This window comes from Anopheles nili, chromosome 3 (assembly GCF_943737925.1).
Source record: "Anopheles nili chromosome 3, idAnoNiliSN_F5_01, whole genome shotgun sequence".
Lineage (NCBI taxonomy): Eukaryota > Metazoa > Arthropoda > Insecta > Diptera > Culicidae > Anopheles > Anopheles nili.
Genome location: NC_071292.1, coordinates 52,303,681 through 52,326,249, shown reverse-complemented (window position 1 = coordinate 52,326,249; position 22,569 = coordinate 52,303,681). Strand labels below are relative to the sequence as shown.

General features: G+C 45.9%; 1 protein-coding gene across 1 annotated transcript in view; it reads right to left on the bottom strand.

Moving 5' to 3' along the window:
- Positions 1-22,569, bottom strand: part of LOC128724594 (semaphorin-2A-like) — a 184,691-nt gene that overhangs the window by 84,122 nt on the left and 78,000 nt on the right. The window lies entirely within an intron of this gene.

The window sequence follows — 22,569 nt, the reverse complement described above, 5'->3', positions numbered from 1 at the left end:
ACAGCACTATCCCCGAACTTTACTTCGGATTATGAAGCGAGAGTTTTTACGCGGACGAAAAGCGACTAATATTGGCCACTTTTTACTTCCAACGTCTAACACTGCTCTGGTTTGGGAAAATTTTATCCTTAGCAAGATGTACATCGTTTCCGAGGATACTCCGTCTCGCTTCTGACAGGAAACCCAAGGAGATGTGATGCTCATCCGCGGAAAATTGTGTGTCAGTTTTTTTACCATGCACTGTGATTTGTTAACAAGGCATATCCTGTAATTTGTGTTTCGTTTTCCGCTTTCGATTCACCTTTTGTCGGTAGCAGCTTGTTTCCGAATCAAACTGTTAAAAGAAGAGTGAACTACATGCACAATTATTGCTATAATCCGCACGGTAGTTTTCTCAAATCGTTGGAGATGAAGACACAATTTACATCAAACATGAAGACAATTTCCATCAAAATCAAATGCAAGATTTATTGTTTAATGATAATTCGAATTTTTCCTTGTTCTGTATTGTTTATGTAAAATCATACAAAAATAGAGCTCCAAAGATTTTAAAAATTTATGAATACTTTTTAGTAAAATCATGAATAAAAAAATACTTTTGTACACGGGTTCATTTGTGTCTGCTAAAGTTTTTGTTTCACCGCGGTAATGACGTCAAGCATCGATAAAGTACTAAGCTAAAGATCGACGTCTAGCCTGGATAATTACGCGATAGCAACATGCTAAGGTTACCGCTAACCAAGCGTTCAGATGCTGGACGTTTTAAACCAGACACGAGAGGATTTTCTCGCCAGACCATGTGTGTAAACGTGAGCGGGTCCGTGGTAACGCTTGCTACTTTTCTTGTTCGGGAGCGAATAAAGTAAAAGCAGGAAGCAATTAATGAGTAAAACTATTCGCCATGGTCGAAAACAGGCGGTATCAGGGAAGATTTGTGGCGTTCGTTACCAACCACAGCCACTCGCGATCTATCGATTGGCTAGCTGGAATTCAATTAAAAACATCAGCCATGGTCGTCCATACGTTGGTAAACCATCGGCATCTGCGCTTTCTTCCCGCGTGAAGGATATTAAACGCGTCTGGCATAAACTTCCTCTTGCTTGAGCGTTTTCTTTTGCCGTTGATAAACCGATTGAAAATTTATGTCCACCCTTATGTCCACTAATCTTTACGGTCGGCGTCGGCAGTAAAAATACGGTAAAACGTTTTTACCACGCGAACGGCGTCTAGCGCTTAAAGCAATCAACATGATAGAAACTCTCCACTCTCTTAATAGATACTAACGCGAGGTCTTGTTGGAATGCTGCTTCCATTACCAATGCAATCCCAAAACACTGCACACAGTTGGGAAAATCCCAACGCCATCATAGGGGAGTTACATTGACGGTTCAGTCAATCGCTTAAATAAATCCCACATCACCATTCCTATCGGTCGTTATCGTATTAACTTTAGCCGGCATTATAACGCTCATCTTTGCGTTTAAAAATTTGCCAATCGCTCCAATTACAGCAGCGAATTCTCGCGTAATGTGTTAAAGATTGAACAAGCGGCACGCTTATATATCTCATTAAAATGACAATTGCTTTACACCGCAGCACGCAAAAAGCGTGCACATCGTCGAGCACTGGCAGCATCGGAGCACGCAAGTTGCCATTATTGCACAACCTGATGCGTGAGTGCAACGTCGGTGGTACCGAGGACGAAGGATGGCCAACAAAACCGGCAAACCGATTTCCCTTCCCAGTGGCGTTAATACTTTCCGTAATCCTGCCGCAATATAAGTGCCCACCAACGGGCGCAGCTTCCCCTGCTACACGGTGGATGGATTGCAGCAAACCCAAGCGCCACTCGGGGAAAACACAAACACACCGGCGAACACGAACACGAACGGAGCGCACGGGAAACGTACATGAAATAATCACTTCATATAAATCTGTGGGCCGACAGCGAAATGGCATCATGCACATATATTTACAGATGCAAATGCATAAATATAAATTGAATTATGCGCTCTCGCAATTCCCAACCGTAAAGCGCCCCACCCTTCGGGTTGACCGGGTGGTGGGTAGAGGCAGGAGCGCGCGCAACGAACGGATGGCTGACGGTCAACCGTCACTGCACTCGGAAGGACCTCTGGCTTCGGGGGGTTTTGCAACGGCATTCCGGCAAACACAGCCATTGTCCGGCCTAGGGCACAATGGGAGAGGATTTGTGGTGGATTTGGGAGGACCATGGACAGGGTCGACTCTCTCATCGGCCTTCTCTCACTTCGCCACGTTCAACAGAGCCCAACCAAATCGGGCAGTTTGCAACTGAATGGCTTTTGTTTTCATTTACATTTAGCAGGAAATTGCAGAATTTACCATCCCCTGCTGCTGCTGCTGCTGCTGCTGCTCACACCCGAGCCCGCTGCTGTGCTGCCCTCTTTTCGATGCAAAGAGTATGCAATTACACACCCGGCTATGCAGCGAACGCTTGACTAACTGGCTGCAACTTTTCGTCTGGATTTGGGAGCAAATATTTCAAATCTTCCCCCACGAGCTTCTTCCGCACGGGTTGAGCAGCTGCCATCGAGCTGAAACCCACGATGGAGGTAAATCAGACGGTACTAAGCGTGACTGGAATTCATTTTCACCGAAGGGATGCATATTTTCACATTCCACCATGCCACCGTCCACGATTGGTCCGCCTAGCAAAGGGGACATCGGTATCAGCCGATGAGACGCGATTTGTATGCTTCCCAATTGGCCCTGGAGGTTTGGAGCGACGGTGTAAATGTTGTACATCTGGTTCACACGTACTCTGTCAACTAGCTGAAAAGATTATCGTGCTCAACGGATGCTCAGCCAGCGAATAGAACAAAGAAATATTCAAATGTTTTATTTGTAAATTGTCTAATTTGCGGTGGAAATAAACGATGGTTTGTATTTTTTTCTGCTTTATATTGATCAAGGTTTAAAATAACCTCAAATCTCGTGTACCTTTTCAGCAGCAAGCCACGCTGTAAAATTATGAACACAGCACAAATTTGACCTCAAGACCATCACTGGGCCGAACACAAAACCTCCTTCTTTGAGGCCAACTTGACTTTCAATCGCAGTCATGCTCTCGAGAGCTCCCAAATTAAATTGATTGACAACCTTGTTCCGGCCACTGAGAACGAGTCAATTGTCCGAAAATTGCTAGCAGCGCGTCACGAACGCGGCTCATCACTTCGCTTGGGTGGGCTTTTCATCGAGAAGAGCGCCCGGTTCCGGTTGCTAGTTTGCGATTAATTGCGAACGAATACGGCAGATTCAAATCATCCACGAATTGTTCTTTCAATTAGTCCCAACCCAAGACGGGCTGGCTCGCTCCGAGAAGCGACAATTCACCTCCTTCCGGTTCCGGCTCGGACTCCGGGAAAGCAATTCACCATTCCGGTGCCCTTGCGCTGTACCGGATGACCTTCCCGTGGACAATGGAGGGCAGGGTTTACGCCGTGGATCAATAATGCCCAGCCGATGACGTAAGCTAATTCGTTCGATCACCAAATCCAAGGATTCGGTGGTACGGGAAACGAGTCACTCTGAAGGAGCTATTGTCCGTGGTGTGTCGTAAGCTCGGTGTTGCTTGAGTAACGATGGGCGATATAAACATAGGAAAAACAAGGCTTTCAGCAAACGTCACACACCCGCCGGTGGTGCGCCTGGGGAACCGGCGGTTTGTGGTGCGCCCGAGAAATTGGTGAAATTTATTTTCCTCCCAAAAGTAGCGGAAAATTCGATTACGCCTCGCAAAAACCCGTGTGGCACACGCACCAGTGCACGCCACAGCACCACAGAAGAAAGCGGGACGGATGGTTTTTCCTTGCCCTGTATTATATTGCAGTCCTGCTGCCCAGCCAAGCCGGACGGATGGCTGGTGGTGATGGTGGAGGAAAATCACGATGATGGAATGGCCGAGCGCGTGCAAACGTCGAACGGATGCAAGTAAAAGTCAAGGCATAAAATTTATTGAATTTCTTCACCGCCCGCGTGGACGCACCCCATCGCAAAGGGGACGTCGTAGCCCACCAGCAGGCCGCGCTTGAGAAGAAAAGGCAGGCACGAACGCAAGCCAGCAGATGGAGAGCAAGCAAAAAAACACACACACACAAAAACCGCTCGTTCGGTGGGGTCGAACGGTTGGGTCGAATTGCCGAAATGATTTCTGATGCTAATCGAGTGGAAAACATATTTTAATTCACTCGCCGCCTGAAAGGGAAACTGGGACCGAAATCGAAAGCCTTCGCGCGATAGCAGCAGCAAGGCAGGGAAAGCAGCAAAAACTAGCAAACATCGCCGTTGCCACCATATTGTGCAAGACGGACGATTTCGCTTTCGATAAAGGCTGATACGGCTGTTGGTTGGGCTGGCTGGTGGGTTCTGCTTTGACATTTTCATTTTGTACGGCACAATTCACGCGAATCCTCTGGCCCATCCTGCCCTGTACGGCTGAGAGAAAAGTGGCAGTCGGATACGCACTGAGCAGGAGATGGCGAAAATCTCTGCCAAAATTGATCGTTTTTCGTAGCCTTTGGCCAAATTTAGCCGTAGGGGGAAAAGGTTATCTTACAGCCGAACGATTTAAATGTGCCACACGGCAAGAAAAACACAACATTGGCAATCGAACTGGGATCGATCGACTTGTTGACCGTTGCTGTGATGAGATTTCGTGTAAAAAGCGATAACCCACAACTACTGACGCAGCAGTACACGTGGTCATTCAAACTGGGCTACCTGTGACTGGAGGTTAACATTTACAGCATCGATTAATCTCAATCGCATTATCGTGATAGCAGTCACGGAAAACATCGATTGAGAGGGTCAAACATCGAGCGTCTAAAGATGAGTCTTTCGTTTGATCATTTTACAACACAGTTTAGAGTTGGTACCTGACGAGGATAAATCACATTTTCAAAGCTGCAGTTTTTTTTTAATTTAACCATGCACTGCTTGGTTATTTCAAAGATTTGAAATTCAATGATACATTTCTAGCACGAGCGGACAAAGGTCGCTGAATATTCTCTGAAACATCGTACTTCCGAGAAAGCAAGTTCAGTTACACCTGCTAATGAATCCTGAGAAGGGTTATTTATCCTAATGTCTGCGATAATGCTTAGGAAAAAATCACCGAAGAAACGAAGCAACCAGACGATAATTACAGCTCAATGTTGAAGGGATGGGTTGGAATGGTCAGCTTTTTCCTCTGACGGTAAATAAAGGTGCCGCCGTTCTTGATTACAGAGCCAAGGTAAAACGCCGCCCCGTGTACCGAATCGTTTCGGTATGGAGCATAATGTGCCGGGTTCAATGTACGCCACCGGTGTGTCTAGCAATGCTTTATGAATTATGTATGGGAGCATTTTCTCAATTTCAAACCCACACGCGTTCCCTGCGCAAAACCATGCTTGCTTTATCCTTTGGCAATCGTTCGACTGGCAAAAGGATTTTGCACTTCCTCAGAATTAAGAAGAATACTATCGGGCATGATGTAGAGTTCCGCAACCGGCAGTTTCTTTCTACGCCTTACTATAGTCCAAGACTAGCTGAGAGGGCGCTGATTCGCCGTTCAAACTACGTCTCTCCATTCATGGTAGCATCTCTAGGGAGTATTTATAAAATATTTATTAGCAGTAATAAGTCTTCCAATCCTGCCGTCGGGTTCGAGAACAAAGCAGTAATGTGAATGCGGAACGTAGGAAAAAATAGTAGAACTGTTCAATATCGTAACTTTGAATTTTCATTTAAAACTGGTTCACTTCTTTGTCTCTGTTAAGGATGAAATTTTCGATAGTTTCACTTCGGAAAAGGTTACTATCAAATGACTTGTCAATAGTAACAGCGTACAAATTGAATATCAAAACCTTTAGCCTTAACGTAGAAGCAATTACGAATGAACAGGCATGAAATGCTTGACCCATCAACCTCTCAATCACAAACGGCCGATGAGAATGTAAGCAACAATAGCGCTTGCAAATTACTTAATTAAAAATTAAATCTAATTACAAGAACCAGCACCGAGCCGCACTCGGTTTACAATGAATGCGACTATGCACTCGCAATTGACGTAAACCTTAGTTTGAAGTGGATTTTCCACGCGAAAGAAAAGGACAAAGAAATGCATTAAGAAAGAGGCCACATGCACCAAGACACAAAACGAGTGCAAATAGAAATCAGACGATCAAAACGAAACGGTACTGAACAATTGAAAAATGTGCCGATGATATGAACAATCATGCTTCTGGATTCGTTCCTTTTCAATTTGCAACCAGGTACAAACGGGGAAAGCTCAACGCAACTGAAGATAAAAAATGTCATGCGGATAGTCAGTATAGCTCATTTAACCAGCGCGCCATTTAGCTTTTAATCCAAGCCTTGTCCACAATGCTACAGAGCCGGTAATGCGCACAGGGATCAAACTGCTTGGTATGATCCGAGACATCCGCCGCCTGCAGCTCTCCACCACCGAAAGCAGCAACACACAATCAATCGGATGTCAATGAATAAGTAATACCGCTAAATAATTAAACGCCTTCCGCTTTCTGTCACCACCGACGGCGAGAGATGGTGAGTCACGACAAAACCAGCCACCAACGGGAGATGTTTACGCAACGCGAAAAGCCTCGGTGGACGTGAGACTCACAGAATCGCAGACTCAGTGAAGCGTTCCTGAGGTTAACCATCACCACCACCTGCAACACCCATCGGTTCTTGGGTGGGCGGTTGAGGCGGGGTGGTATTTATGCAATCATAATTCGAGCTTTCCGCTAACGCTCGAACACAATATGCACACACTTCCAGTCAGTAGTGTGCCAATTAAACCCGGCGGCATCGCGTACCCGAGGGACGAAGAGCCCGAAGAATACCGCGGGCCAGGCAATTCAATAGAGCAATTATAATTTCATGGTTTGATTAAGGTGGCCTCGGATAATTATTGAATACCATCGATGATTGCACGCTTCGGTGGGATAAATTCCCCGCAAAGATTCGTTCTCGAGTGTACGGGTCGAAGGTGCCGAAGCGGGAAATAGATCCGCTCTCAGAATCATTACGCCACAATCCTCTGCAGTTGTGTCGCTATGCCCTATTGTTCACTGCCCTAATGTGTGTAAATTCGTTTCAGATAATGGCCATGGTTTGTAGATATTTTTTCGCACTTTTAAGCGCACCAATATGACAGTTATTCGCAGCCTACCCAAGATCTAATTAGCTCTTCCGGTGGAGTTGGGAAAACTAAATTTTATTTCGTTCTGTGTAATTCTTGATAATTTTTCATTACGTGCACAAATTGACAAATTTGTACTCATCCTCAAAACCTCTTCCGCCTCAGTGGATGGCGTTGGTACAGATTATTTCCAGGACACGAAGGACGACGCAAAAAAACCCGGCAAACAAATGCAAGCGAAAGGATAATAAATTATTTGTTTACTTTCCGACCCCTCGAAAACCGTAGAAAGCTAACCCTACAATGGCAAACAACCGAACGTAGCTCTACGTTTCATCGCCAACAGGGGGCCAACTACAATGGGAATGGATACGTAAGCGGGAGGCGAAAAAAAATACTTCTGCAAGATTCATTTCTACTTCCGGAGTTCGGCTTTTGGGTTGAGTGCGGCATGGTTAAACTTCTTGACGGTTCTTGACATCCCGGCCGTGCCGCCGTACAGAGTACACACAATGAGAAACTTATCCCGGTGCAGGATTATTTATTACACCGTAATGCGCATCTTCGCAATGCACGCACATTGGCCGGGACAGCTTCCGGTTGGCGGTTGGAGCCGATGGAGGGCCAAGATTTCGAGAGCACTAATGAACGAGTAAACTTGATTACGAACAGCACACGAGTGGAGCGTCTTGAACCTTCCCGTCGCGTAGGTTAGCGCTTCGCTCTCCAAACCACCCACCGATGAAGATGGAACGTTGGAAAACTAATTGATTAACGATTATTTGAGGTTATGCGGCGGGGAACGCGCATGTGGTCGCGTGAGAGAGGACGACCGAACACCGCAATTAAGCGACGAAACGATGGGCTCAAGACAGCGAAGCAATACCAAGCGAAGGGTAAGAAGCTCAATAATCGTATCTGCAGTAAAAAGGATGTCTCTAAAAACCCGACCCCAGGCGGTGTGTGTCTCGTTTCCATGGATAACCCCGCACAGAAGCGTGTCTTATTAAACGCTCACCTTAGTCTCTCTGAACCGCAACCAGGAACCGAGCAATTGCTTCTCCGGTAGATCCTTTCGATTCGTCAAGGATGCGGTGCGTTCCGGCTTCTGGCTCCGGGAGCACTAGTGCCCGGCGTCCAGTTGAGCGAATCTCACCTTAAGCGAAAGCGGTACGACACCGAGGGAGCAAGTAGGTGCGGAAGCGCAAATAATTGCGTTTATGAATCTCTACGGGGTCATATATTTCGGTATCCCCTTTCAGGCCTCTGACACCTCCCGGGGCACGGGGTTCACTGCCGAGCGTAGGGCCGTTGTTTTCCGTTCCGGGTTTTCCGACATCGAAACCCTTTTTACATGAAGATTCCCCCTGGGTGGATGAAGCAGTACCGGCAGTGGATGCGAACGGATGCGGTCCACCTCAGGTGCTACGATCGAATGACCGACCAGAGCCCAGAACCGCGCTGGAGTGGTGTGTGTGTGTGTGTGTGTGTGTGGGCATGAAGGTTAATTTTTCATGGTTCGCTTCAGCGAGCAAATAACCACCCACGGGGCAGTCGTGTTGTATGTTGTGTGCACGATTAAGCTCATCCCGTCAGACGTGCCTCTGTTAGCCGTTGCCAGGTAAAGCATTCTCGTCGTGCACGGAGAGAACAACGTACACGTCCGGATAGACCCCGGGAGGTTCCAAGTGTGGCTCACTCCTTTCGACCTCGATGCTAAGGTAAATCGATGTTTAACCTGACATAGTACCGTACAAACTTCAATCTCATGTGCCGAGCATGCATGCATGGCGACGTCCCAGGCTGTAGATGAAAAAAAAAGGAAACAACATCCTCTAGGACTCCTTGCTTTACCCACGGGCGTACATTCCACCCGTTCCCAGGGAAGAATCTAACCCGAGTAGAATATCAAGCATCGTACACTTTTTTTTTCTGACACCCATCACACCGGTGCGAAAGGAAGCCGCCGCCTGGCCTGAGGAGCTCGTTAGTTTATATTTTATTCAACCCGACTATTTGTTTCCCATATTTTATTCAACCACTACGGTGGAAGGCTTAACTCGACGCCTTCCATCCCAATCGGTGAAGAAAATTGAAACGATTCCCAGGCGTATTATGCCGGGGTCTACCTACACCGGGGTCTGCCGGTCTCGGCTAGGCGGTTCGTCTCTAAACAGGCGATTACATTTTTTTTGGTATGGTAACATTTCAGCTTGGTATTCCGATGCGGAAAAGCCCCAAAGAGATTCACGGGTGCCATTAATTCGATCTAAATCACTTAAAAAAGGATACAACCTCAAGAGCAATCTGCTGTGAGCGGAAAATGGATATGTGCCTCATTTAAGGCAACTATTCGATTCACAGCCCGCAGACGGATCTAATTATTCTCGTCGTGGTTAAGTTGGTTTTAAATTACTGTCCAAATAAGCTTTAAACAGCGCCGCAGCAAAAAAGCGACCCTATTGAATCAGCCAGCTGCTCTTTCGCGACAGAGTTGACAAATTAAAATAAATTTCCTTCCATTCTGGTGCCCATCGCGCCGAAGAAAAGGTGTTCTTCCATTGAGCGCTTCGAGTGAAAAAACAAATTTTCAGTGATTCGCGGAAGTTAAGCCACGAACGGGGAAACGAATGGAGCGAACGGAAAGGGATTGCTTTTTGCTTGAACCCTGGTCACTCGGGATCGAAAAATGTCGTTCATCTTCAGGCGTCCGCCTTCCTGTTCTTTTTTTTTTTGCTCTCTGTTTCAACACGGCTTTCCTTCAAGATGACAGAACATGAATATCCTCTTCACATTGGCTGCTTTTATCCAATTTTCCGAGCCCACGGATGAAACGCGTACGCTACGGAAGGCACCTGCGCGTGCTCTATCCGTCTTGCCAGGGCTCCCGTCCCATTTGTGGGAAGGAAAATTTGTCATAAATTTCAATTAAAATTTTTCGCTCCTCCAAGTGTGCTGGCGTTCGGAGTTTTTTTTTGTTGCTTTCTTCGCCTTACGGTTTTTTCTTCGGCATGACTACTTTTCTTTTTTGCGCTTTCACATCCGCTCCACTTAGCTCCGGCGGATTACTTTCATTCGCACGGGGGCACAAAGTGTACCGCAAAGCTAAAGATAAAGGCAAAATTAAGCGTGAAAAATGTCCGGAACTTTTGAAATGAATAGAAGCTAAATGCTGTACTGATTCGCTAGAGACAAATTAGTTGCATGCAAGCGAAACGCAGAAGCACGTTACTGAGCGAGGGAGTGAGAGCCCGCCCGTTATAAACTTGAAGTGTGTTGATTATTTTTGTGCTTTTCAATGGGGCGTTGTCGAACGACAAACATAATGCGGATTTATTACACTGGAAGGGAAAGCATAAGCAAACAAAAGATGCAGCCACTTCGATGCTGTACAGTGGACGTAAAGTGCAAAGCGATATAAATATCTATTTATGCCACAATGATTGAATGAGTGCAACGTATTTCCCATACTTTGCCTTACATAGTACAGTTCCTCCCCTGAAACGAATGTTTCCTGTTCCTCCTGGGAATAGTATTTATTTCAATTTTTGATTTTTTTCTACAAGAACTTTTTCCCCAATGGAGTGTAATAAAAAAAAACTCTATCGAATTACAATTTAATAACACATGAACGCATACGAATGGAAAGAGAGATGCTTGCGTCAAACAGAGGGATGAATTATCCGCAGGGCTATGCTAAAAATTGTGCCTTGCTTCCACATGGATGTATCGTTCGCAAGGGAGTTTATTCCTTCATGGAAAAACAACAACGAGCATACAGGATGTCAGGGGACGTGATAGATAAATGTGACCCATAGGATTTCATAGCCCACAGCTAAACTATCGGGAGGCTGTTGTTTCGTTACATTTCGAGATCATTGCAATAAAAACGCTCCGTTTCTCAAACTGAAGATAATCATAAATGTTTAAAAAAAAACTTTTGCAAAACTATTTCTTGGTAATTTTCTAATTATAATCGCAACATTGTTTTAGCTTCATGTGAAAGACCACCGCGGTACATTACGCTGTTCCAGATAATATTCTTTAGGCTTATCCCAAAGCAAACTGTAAACGCACGTTGCTACCAACCTCGTCGTAAAATGTCGTAATCGTTTTTCTCCGTAATTGAGTTTTCAAAAATCGTAAACCATCCCAAGCGCAACAGCCGCTGCCAACATTCGGACACTTCACCCTTCAGGATAATTGAGCCCAATTCGTCGACTCCTGTGCCGCTCTTTCCCTTGTCTTCTATTTCTTTCTTTCTTTCTCTCTCGCTCTTTCCGTGTCTATCTGTTCCTCTCTGTCTCCTTGCTGTTCACTGAGTATACATCAGAAATCCCGGACGCCACGTTTCAATAAGTGGTTTATGGGAGATTGTGGCAATAATGTAGAGTGCGTTCTCACCAAAGCAACTGCATCATTCGGAAACGGAATGTTCGCTCATGGGACTGCTCTAACCAAGAAGAGCAAGACATCGTCTGGGAGGAAGTTCAGATCAAATCTTAATTTTAACCTGACCGAATTGCCAGCTGCTGCTGTGTGCGTGCGTATGTGTGTATGTATTTTATATGCGCAAATTGTCCCTGTTTCGAAATTATACAAAGAACTTAACGATTGAACTCAGATGCGAAGGTGTAGGCACTAGCGGTCATGTTTTGGAAAGTACCACTCGAGGCCCACGTACCGGGACCGTCTAGCCATGGCTAGACCCTTAGTAGCCCTTTGCACAATAAGATGAATTCTTGCCCGAGAAGAGCACGACGCCGCCGGCTCCCGAAGTGCAAAATTTATTTATTGTTTTGACGTGTATAATCCAATTTGAGGCAAATTTTAATTGAATCCCCAGCATTGGTCACCAGGAGAGCTCAGACGGGAAGCCAGAAGGGAAATTAAACCAAAGTCCTTTACCAACACTGGCAGGAGGAGGGACCCGGGCCAGAAGTCCGAAAGGAAATGAAACCTTGTTCGGAAAAGGTCAGCCAGAGGAGTATTTTCCAGGTCATGCACCAACGACCACTTACAGCTACCCTATGAAGCCCGCGCTCGTCTGCGAATTCCCTAGCAATCCCTTGCCGAGCCATCGGAAGACGATGACTTTATGGTTCGTGAACAGGATTTATGGAACAACTTTAGCTATTTAGCAAATTCCTGCATCCAAACGCTATCGGAACTCCATATTCGCACTCGTCGAACCTGAGCCCAGATGCTTGGAAAAAAGGGGTTTTTACGATACAAAATCCAACGACCATCACAAAGTTTTAATTACTTCGTTTCCGGGACGCACTTGAGAGAGATAGAAAGAGCTCGAAACGGAACCACTCTTAGACTGTCGCCCTCGCGGGATTTGATTAGCATCCACACACAAAACCTTGGAGCGCTTGGTCACTAACAGATTACTTGGCTTTTAAGCCCGGCAGACAACATGACCAATAATGCCAGTTAATAAGCTCAGTGCACATAGCAGCAGGCAATTTTTACATCTAAGAAAAGAAAACTTAAAATGCTTGCTCAAGATGTAAACGAGTAAAGCAAGTTTTCCTTTTTTAACCTTAGTGTCAATGATGGGGTTTTGTATTGTTGTATTTGTATTTATATATTTTGTTAAGAGAAATTTACAACTGGGAGAAAAGGACACGAAGGACTTCTTATACTCGAAGTGTCAGATTAGTGTATGTGTTTGGAGAAAAAAGTAACAAAAGGAAAATGCTCTAATACACAATATCAATGGCATTCGTAGCTACACTTTTTCGCTACATTAAAGCTAGCTCGACAAAGCGAATTTGTTTTTTTTTGTACTACAGTACCCAAAATTTAGGCAAATAGAACTTTAAAAACACATTTCATATTCCATCATCGCTCATACTTGCCCCGCCAGTACGCACAAAGGTGAGGCCGGTAGCGTTACACGTCGGATGGATGTGTGAAGTTGAAATTGATAAAATCGACTCTCAATTATGAACGGCAACAGCTGGCGACTGCCGGCACAGTATTCTAAGCCAAACAGGAACCCAATCAGTGGCATTGGCGCGTACGAGACCGAATGGTGGAGCAAAAGTTTTGCGAGGGAGGCGCATTATGGCCGATGGAATGGTTATTGAAAATCGTAAAATTAGCATAAATCGAATTAGGCCACTTCAGAGCGTCCACCAGGCTAGGGATCCGTTTTCACTGCAGGAAAATACGCAACGTTTGGTTTACTTTCGCTTTTTTCTAAGAGATGATTTAGAGAAAATAATTCACATCGTTCGATGATGGAAGATGTTGTGGAATGGAAGTTGATACTTTCCAGGAGGCTCAACGTATTAAAGAAAAATCGAAAAATTTAATTCAATGTTAGTACAATCTTATCTCGATTACGTACTCGTGTTCAATTAATTCAAACTACTAGCAGAGCAGTAGCTTGAACAAAACGTAGAACTTATAAAATGCTTAAGATAAAAGTGCTTATGCCTGTTGCTAAGAGGTTCACAGATGCCTCCTGCGAGAAGGGACATTATACGCACCGCAATGGAAGCCCCCGCAGAGGCTTAAGAGAGTTTGCCGCAAATCAAACCCCTCACAAAACAAAGGCACTTCCGACGACGACGGTCGGGAGATTCTGACGCGACGCGTTAAATGATTAAACCAATTTTCACAATAGAAAAACGGCTCAACTCAACCCCCATGATAAGGTGACAAACAAAAGCGCGACACCCTCCGCAGACTTTCACAACACAATTACGGGGCCAAAAACCCACCTTCCACGGGCGGTACACCAAACGGTGATGGCCGACATCGTTAAGAGCCAAATAAAACCATCAGCAAACGGTGCAGAAGGAAAACCAGTCCACCGCGGAGTCGGAGCCAAAGATTGAGTGCATTTGATAAGAGAGTGCTGCGGCCCTGTCGCCCAGTAAATCCTATCCTATTCTCGGTCGACTCGGCTTCCGGAGAGCCCGTTGGCCGAGGGGATATGTGCTTGTGATCATTTAATCCGTTTAAGGACTCTTTTGCTCATCCCTCTTTTGGTGTGCTATGCACAAGGATGATATTCCGCTTTTTAGCACTCTCGCCACCGTTGGAATCGCATTCAAAACACACACACAAAAACATGCTAGGGCATCAACGGGCGCTAACTACACCCATTTTTACCGACATTCCCCTCGGTGTTGTGCCGCGAAGATCGTTATCCCTCCGGGCCGACGTCCAACACTGATCTATTTTCCCCCAGCTGTGGGTTTGCCGTTTTTCGTCCCCTACTCGTGGCGACTGCTGTCACCTCCCGCTGTCAAATCGAATCCAGCCGCCAGAGAATCAATGCAACGAGAAAATGATAGTGACAGAGAAAACGGACGTAAAAAAACACACCCACAGCTACCAGCAATGAAGATAAATGGGGACAGTAGGAAAACAACATAAATGTCCTGTTGGATCAACAACCAATCAACGATGTGTCGTGAAAATCCTGAAATCAATAATAATTCGCTGTAACTGGGGCCAACTAAGAAGCTTCAGAAACGAAGGTCACCTTCAACTCTTCAAATTGAGCAAACGCAGTTATTTTGAGCAAATTAAGGTACATCGATTTAAGCAGAATATAATTGCAAACAAATATCTCAAACAGGCTTTGTGTGAAGCATCTTCTCAGTGAGTGCCACAGCTGGCTGCAGCAAATTACTCCAGCATTAAGCCTGAATACTCGTCCCCGAAAGGGATAACATCTAATTCTACGCAGCACTTTGCACCAGGTTTAGCGTAAATGAATTTTCCTTCCAAAAACACCGAACGCTGCATTTTTCTTCCTTTATTTTGATGAAAAACTTCTCGCACCAGACGACAAAAGGACAAGGGGAATTTTCATTAAACGGCCTCCACCGTTTGCTTTATTCTTTGCGCCAAACCATAGGCGATTTCGTCTCCTAGAAAATCGGAAGAGCACGTTCTTAAGACGCACCACCGAACGCCAAGCTGTCCATTCTGTAGAAGAAAATCAACATTGTCTGCAGTAAAGCAAACGTCCATTTCCGCATCCCCGGTTAAGCCCAGACACTCGTCAGGTGAAACGATCTGTCTCTCTGGCGTACAAACCATTTAAACCATTTCGTGCGCTCGTCCTTTCAGCATCCGCCCCGGCGTTTGATTCAAGCCCCGCAGCGCGGTAATGTACACTAGCGTTAAAGACATTTTCCCGTCAAACGGTAGGTAAACGAGACATCCTACGGTTACTACCTCTTCCTGCCCGTGTGTGCTTTTTTCCTCCCAAAAGTGGACGAAAAACGATTTGTATTCATTAGGTTGAAGGCCCCTTCCCTTGTCGCCCGGAAGTAGACGCCGTCCAGCGGCCAGGGGCAAAAAAGGAGAAAGATTAGGAAAATTTGCACGAGAATATTTACACTGCCAAATACGAAGGACGGTATAATGGGATTTCACTGGACCAAAGGTGATCGAGAGGTTGTGCATGTGCGCATTTCACACGCCTGTCCCAGCTCGCAGCAACAACGCCAGCAAACGCACATATCCGTCCCACGTGCCATTCATCCTTACCGGCACCGGCTTGGCCACAATGGGGTGGGAGAGAAAAGGTTGCCCCAGGCGTGAGGGGTTGCGTTCGATTTCCACTCCAGAGCGTTTGGGAAAAGGGTGCGCCTAGACGCCACCGCGGCTGATGCAAAGCAGCGGAAAATTGATTTGCCTTTGTGTAGTTTATACCTCCAATATATCCATCCTCACATCCTCGAATCCTTTCAAAGACATTTTCTTCCTTCGCGGCTGGCATATTTTACAGTATCGGCTACAAATTCGCAGCTCCAAGCCCGGTTTTCCGGCCGTCTGTCTCTGTCACGCTTGCTCTACCCCTGCAGCGTTCCATACAATCCTTTATCAGTCTAGCTTGGGTTGTAAGGACCACACGCCAGCGCCGATACCCACACGCGTGTGGGCGATGAATCACTAAAGCTCTTATCCTCTCGGCACGCATTCTCGTGCGCCTTGCGTCGCAACGGAGCGGTTTTAATTCATCCACCGTGAAGCGAAGCTCCCTGCTTTCCATTTCCTCGCTGTTCTATTTTATCTTGGACACAATCGAAATAACCCTTCCGACGTTATTCACGCTTTAACGCAGCGCTCACCATCCCACGCACGCAGGATCGTGTTTCTTGTGGTGGAGTGAACCCCGAGGACCCTCTTCCATTAATGTCGGCCCCCGTTGGGTCGTTCTTATCCCCAACAAATAGGTGTCATCCCTACCGCAGCTCCCGCTGTGTGTCATACTTCTTATTTTATCCTGTTTTTCCCTTTTAACCGGAATGGTTTATGGGTTTGTAACAGGGTGTTATCAAATCGATTCGTCCGGTTTGCCATGAGCTAAATTTTCCAGTAAAGCGACTGTGCCCCTTTTTATGTTTCACCCAGACCCGAACGTTGAGCGAGCCCGAACCACGGGCAAAACGGGCCGACCGGGGAAAGGATTATGAATGGCGAACCGTCAAGCGATCGACCGGGATTTCCAATAGGGAGATATTGGGGCAGAAAAAGGTTCCCAATCGTGGGCCAAATCAACCGGGAAGCGGAAAAGTGCGGAATAAAACGCATATTGTCCATCGGGCGGGGTGACCCCATTGGAGTAAATGGGTGATTCAACCTCTTCCTCGCTCCAAAGACTACCACTGGCTGCACAAAGGACCAACGGGTTGACCTCGGAAGCTCTTTATTGTTATTGCTTCACCCGAATGAACAATATGTTGATTAAAAGAGTTTTTACATACTGGCCCGTCATCATATTGCCGCTTGAATGCATTACGCCCGTGCATCATCTCCTACGTTCTTTCTACACACACGGTTGGTTGGTTGGTTGGTGTAACTGAATGGTGTTGAAAGCTTTGCGGGAGGTTTCGTTTATCACTGGACTTGTCAGAGCGCGTGTGCTAGGCGATAACAATTTGTGTAAGTCATACAGGTATATAAAATTGAGCTTTACGAATTTAACACCATCATTCTCATGAGTAGGGAGATTTTAGGTGACAGAAACACTATGAATGGTTACTTTACAAATCTGCGCACAATACTCTGTCTAACGATGGGAGGATTCGCGTGCAAATAGGCGCTGTGTTTTAACGGGTCGCTTCGTTTAATGGATAAAATTCTACCAGCTCAATGGAACTTGACAAATTTTTAATTGGTAACATAATCCGTTGAGAAGCCTCTCATACAACAGCCCGGAGTACGCGGAATTCCTATCAACGAGCTGATACCGTAAACTTGGCTCGGCTCCATACAACCTGTCACGTGTCTTCACAACCCTCAAGAAACATAGAAACACGGCACGCAGAACAAAGCAAAAGGCATTTTTCAAAACTCTCGTTCCCATCAACTCTAGCATCTCGCCAATCCACGGAGCGTTTGCCGGCTGGATAAATGGAGGGAATCTGATATTTTCGTAATCCGTAAGGGTTTGCCTCGTTCTTCGCGCATATTTATCTTCGCTCCTGCCGGTGAGGATTGTTGCTTGAGAAATGCGGCTTGCTGCATACGCCACTAACGAAGGTAATTTTAATTATTTTGCAAACCGTTTGATGGAAGGCTCAAATAAGACACATTGATACAGCCTCTCTTCGGGGAGCTTCTAATGAGCGTGTAGAATAGCCCGGAATAATGAGTAAATGAAATCAACGGAATCCATGTGGTTGAAGAACGGCAAAAATAACTGCTGGCGTTTTTGGAAACAATTCACAATTTCACCAAATTAGTCGGGAACGATGGATTACAGAAAAGAGGAACACGGGCTTAAACAACATAACATTAAGAGTTTAAAGATTGAATTTTGATCAAAGCCATTGCTCCATAATGTTGAATGTTTCAAAACAACTTGCTTAGAGCAGAACGAGGACATATTCAAATGTATGCAATTTCTCACATCATAAATGATATTTAGTCGGCGAAATGTAACGTTGATTACTCTCTAAAATTGCATGAGAATGAATCATACACCATAAGACAAGACCATGAATGTTCACAGCGGATTGAGATATGGTAGCTCGTAAAACGAGAGTGACGCTTCCAACCAGAAAACTTGTTCTTGAAGCAAGATCTTAGCTACTCTTGAATAAGTCTCAGCAAATGATCTCTCGATCGACGGGGTGCGTTCCAAGCACACAGAAAGCAAGTGCAATAAAATTGAATCACCATATTTTACAGAGTGACAGACAGAGTTTCTCAGTAAGCGAGAGAACATAAACACAACCCTAGCGAACTTCAGTAGCGAGCGGAAGTGCTCGCTAGCGGAAAAGACCCGTGCATAGACCATGAGCTAAGAGCTTTCTCTTGCTGTGAATGCCGCATTCCAAGGATGTGTGTGTGTATGAGAGTGTGCATTAATGCACCCGGGTTCAATTATGAGCGCGACAGTCGGAATGTCCGTCATAAAAGAGAGGAAATAAAAGCGGGAGTGTTCCATCAAACCCACCAACATGACAAGACGCAAACTCTCAACCAATTCCTCATCCGTGTGAGTAAACGACACGGAAAGAACACGGATTGCTATAACGAGAATAAAACGCAGTGCAAAACGAGGTAAGAGAAAGGCAAACATAATCAAAAACCCATTCGCTGTGGCGAAACGACCTATCCGACTATGACTCGTACATCATAAACGGAAATACGGATCTCCTCGATTTGGAGACGTCTCGTTAGATAAAACAAATGTTTTCAATTTTGAGGGCAAGTTTTACACTATAACAACAATATATCAATATTGAATTCATGTTCTGTTTATAACATCAAAACAGCAAAAAAGTATAACATATTGATTCTCAGTTCGAAACGAAAACTCATCTAGCCAGCTAAACATTGTATCAGCCGGGCAAGCATTTTTCTTTTGGGAATTAGCCAATACATCAAGGCCGTGTACACACGCACTGCAGTGAGGGGGAAATTGTTTTCATGACACGTTAAACCGCAATATGTCACACAGCCAGTGAGAGAGGTGGGGCTTAAAAAACCAGCAAGAAAAATGGCTTCCATGGCACTCCACAGCACGGGCCAGGACTTCGATAAAACTAGTCATTTATCAAACAGGCCCGCCGTTGCAGGTCTCCGGTGCATGCAATCCTGGCTGCGAGTGTGCGAGCCCATATCCGTTTGTTTGTGATTGCCGCTCATTAGCGCAACGCTGGGTTCCAATTAATCCACCGTAACAACGATCTTGATACCGCACAATCAGCAAACCAGCAGCAATAGAACCGCACTAATTGTCGTGTATGTTTACTCCGCGCCACCGGTAGCACGTGAGTCGGTGGTAAAGGTGTACAGTTTTGTCGCACCATCGACTCCGGAGTCGGTCTGGGAGTTGCGTACCGCTTACAGGGAACTACCAGCCCCCTATTCCCGGCCGGGTTGGATACAAAAATGAAGAAATTTTTGTTCCGTGTCCGGACGCCATTCTCCGGTGGCCGGTGGGATGGGGCAAAAGTGCAACATATCTGAAACGAGTTGAACCACGGAGCAGGAAGTTTCGCAATTATTCCCGGAACCATGCTATGGATAATGATCGCGTATGCCGGCAGGTTTCGTTGTGCACAGAACCACCCTTCTGTCGATGATCGCGCCCTGGTAAGCCGACAACTAGGCGAACGAGCGTTATTTTTTGTGTGTGGTGAAAATAAAACCCCTAAACCGACCGATGCTGGCTTTACTTTTTCCTCGCTAACCACCATCGATTTGAATGGGGCTCAGCGTGAAGGTATGCTCGCAAAATCGACCAACGGCGTGGGCATTTCCAAGCAAAGCCCCAACGTTGAGCTTAGTCGCACCTTCACCGAAGCCTTAAGCGACTGATACGAAGGGACGCACGTCGAATATGCCGACGCGGTACACCTTCCCTACGCTCGACACGTGCCGGCCGGTACGTGCGGTGGTGTAATTAAAAACAAATTCAATTAGTCCCACAAACGGTGGGGTGGAAAGAAAAGCGGGCTGTCTTTCCACGCAGCCAGTGTGGCGTGACGGGCACACGGAGGGGTTCGTAGTTAGTGCGAGACTTCAGAGCCGTCCGCTTAGCCCAAGGTCCTGGTTGGCGAACTTCAAAGGCGAACGGGAACGCACGCGACCAGAATTTTCAACAATCCCTGACGGACACAAGCCGGCACGTATCCATGACGTCGCGACACAAGGGTGGCTCGGAGGAAAGGCCGAGGGAAAAACATACCGTTAGGGACACACACAACACACACACACTCGTTTACTTTTCCTCATTTGCCGCCTTTTTTTTCCCAATCCCACCTAAAACGCGTCACATGAGTGAGGGCTGTATCGTCTAATTTTCGCTCAAATCCAAGCAATCCCATCGGGTTGGACTTGTAATCCCCACAAATGGCCGTGTCGCAATGGCGATCGCGTTTGTACCACCTCTCTTCACCGAGGGATGCCTTGACGACGAAACAAGCCTTCTTCAGCTCGAGCTAGAGGCTTACACGGGGGCGAATTGGAAAACGAAATGGTCACGTGGCAGGTCATCGGCACAAAAGCAGGAAATTGTCACCAACACTCAATAAGGCGCTGAGTGACGAATGGGACCAACAAAAAATCCATTTAATACCGTTTAATCAAATATTCGATCCCAATTCCGGCATGAAACCCTTCCGAATTCGTTCGAAAGCGCAGACTTTAGATATGGCTCTGTTGCACATGAAATATGCACAAAACACGTCGAGAGACAGACAGATTTGCTGGCTAGCGTAGCAAAACTTTATCCACCATTCCTTCCAACAGACAATCAGCGTAACCTATTGAAATATTCACGATGAACGGAAGACCGTAGAAGACGTGTTTTTTTTTCATCCTGCCAACACAACTTTCTCCTCACTTTTGCGTTTTAAAATCTGAGCACAGAAATTATAGTATTTTCAGTTTCCAATGTACGCTTGCGACGAGGAAAACTAGAACCGCTTCCACAAAATAATACCTCTCGGCACGACGGAGAAGCTCGTGCCGTTACGACTCATATACCCACATTAACTTAACTAACAAAACTTTCTCCTTCCGCCAACTCTCTTACGGAACGTACCGGAGGTGGGAAGCATATTCTGTGCTCCATCTTCAACCAGATTGTCACGACGCTGCGAATGCACGAGCGTCATTTTGCAAAGGCGTACAAACTGATCGTTTGGACGGGGAGAAGAAAAAAATGTCTCAGAGAGAGAGAGAAAAAAAACACCCGGTCCTCCATTCGCTTACTGGTAGAATTCATTTCGTAATATAATTTTGGTTGAATAAAATTATTAATGAGACTTCGCCTTGTTTTTCTGCCATCCATCCAGCGCGCGCTTAAACTTTTACCGAGGTTTTCGTGCAACTTTTCTCATCGGCTGCGTTTAGCTGCGATGGGTACGTCGCTTTTACTCCTTGCTTTCTGCTCCACGGACACAGACGGGTGGTAGAAGTTGTCACCTACGGGCTCTGTCTCGCTGCATCGCATGCGAAACGCGCCAAGCAGCACGCGACGTGGTACAAATAGTCTCGCTAGAAGATCGCGGGGCTTTTATCGAGAGTTTTCCCGACAGCACGTTCTCGGTGGAGTGGAGTGAGCCTGAGCGTTCGTTCGAAAGACGTGTCAAAGAAGTGAAGCAAACGAATGTAAAGTAATAAAAAGCCTGCCTTGCAAGGCAGTGGAGAAGTGCGACTGAAGCGGATGAAGAAAGAATACCAATCTAATGAGTTGTTTTGAACAGAATAGTTAAGCATTTTCATAGATTTGATTAAGGCCGAGCATGTAGCGATGAAACTATATCGAGCAAATCTTGTTATGCTGATTTTCAGACCTAAAATATAGCCATTTTATCCTATCCTCGGAGTAACGTTTACTTTGATTTATAGCAAACAAAAATTGAGTTAATAAAAAAGGTAAGTACAATGATTGGTACCAGTAACTTTATCAAGCACAATAAAATACCACACTTTCTCTCTCGCTCTCCTTTTTTCTTGTGCCAATAACAACGATCAAATTTTCGCTCTCAATCGATGTGAGTCCTCAACCACGGACAAAATGGGGCAAAATTGCAGGAAAATCTCCGCACTCTGCAGATAGCGAAAATCTTTTTCAATTTATGAATGTTTAATTTCGTTGCCGAAGCATTTTGATATTCCACTATCGTATCTGCCACGCCGGCACGGGGAAACCCCCATCGGACGACAAATTGATAAGGATGAAGCAGTATGCAACGCCACCGAGAAAAAAGGAGTCTTTGAAAGCGGGATCCTTTTTCTCCATTCTCTCTTTTTTCCTCCGCATAATGGGGCCCATAGGGAGTGAAAAAAAGTGTGAGATAGGGGGGGGGGGGGAGAGAGAGAGAGAGAGCAAAAAGAAATCACTGAACGCACGGATACACTGCAGCTATCGCGCCGCAACT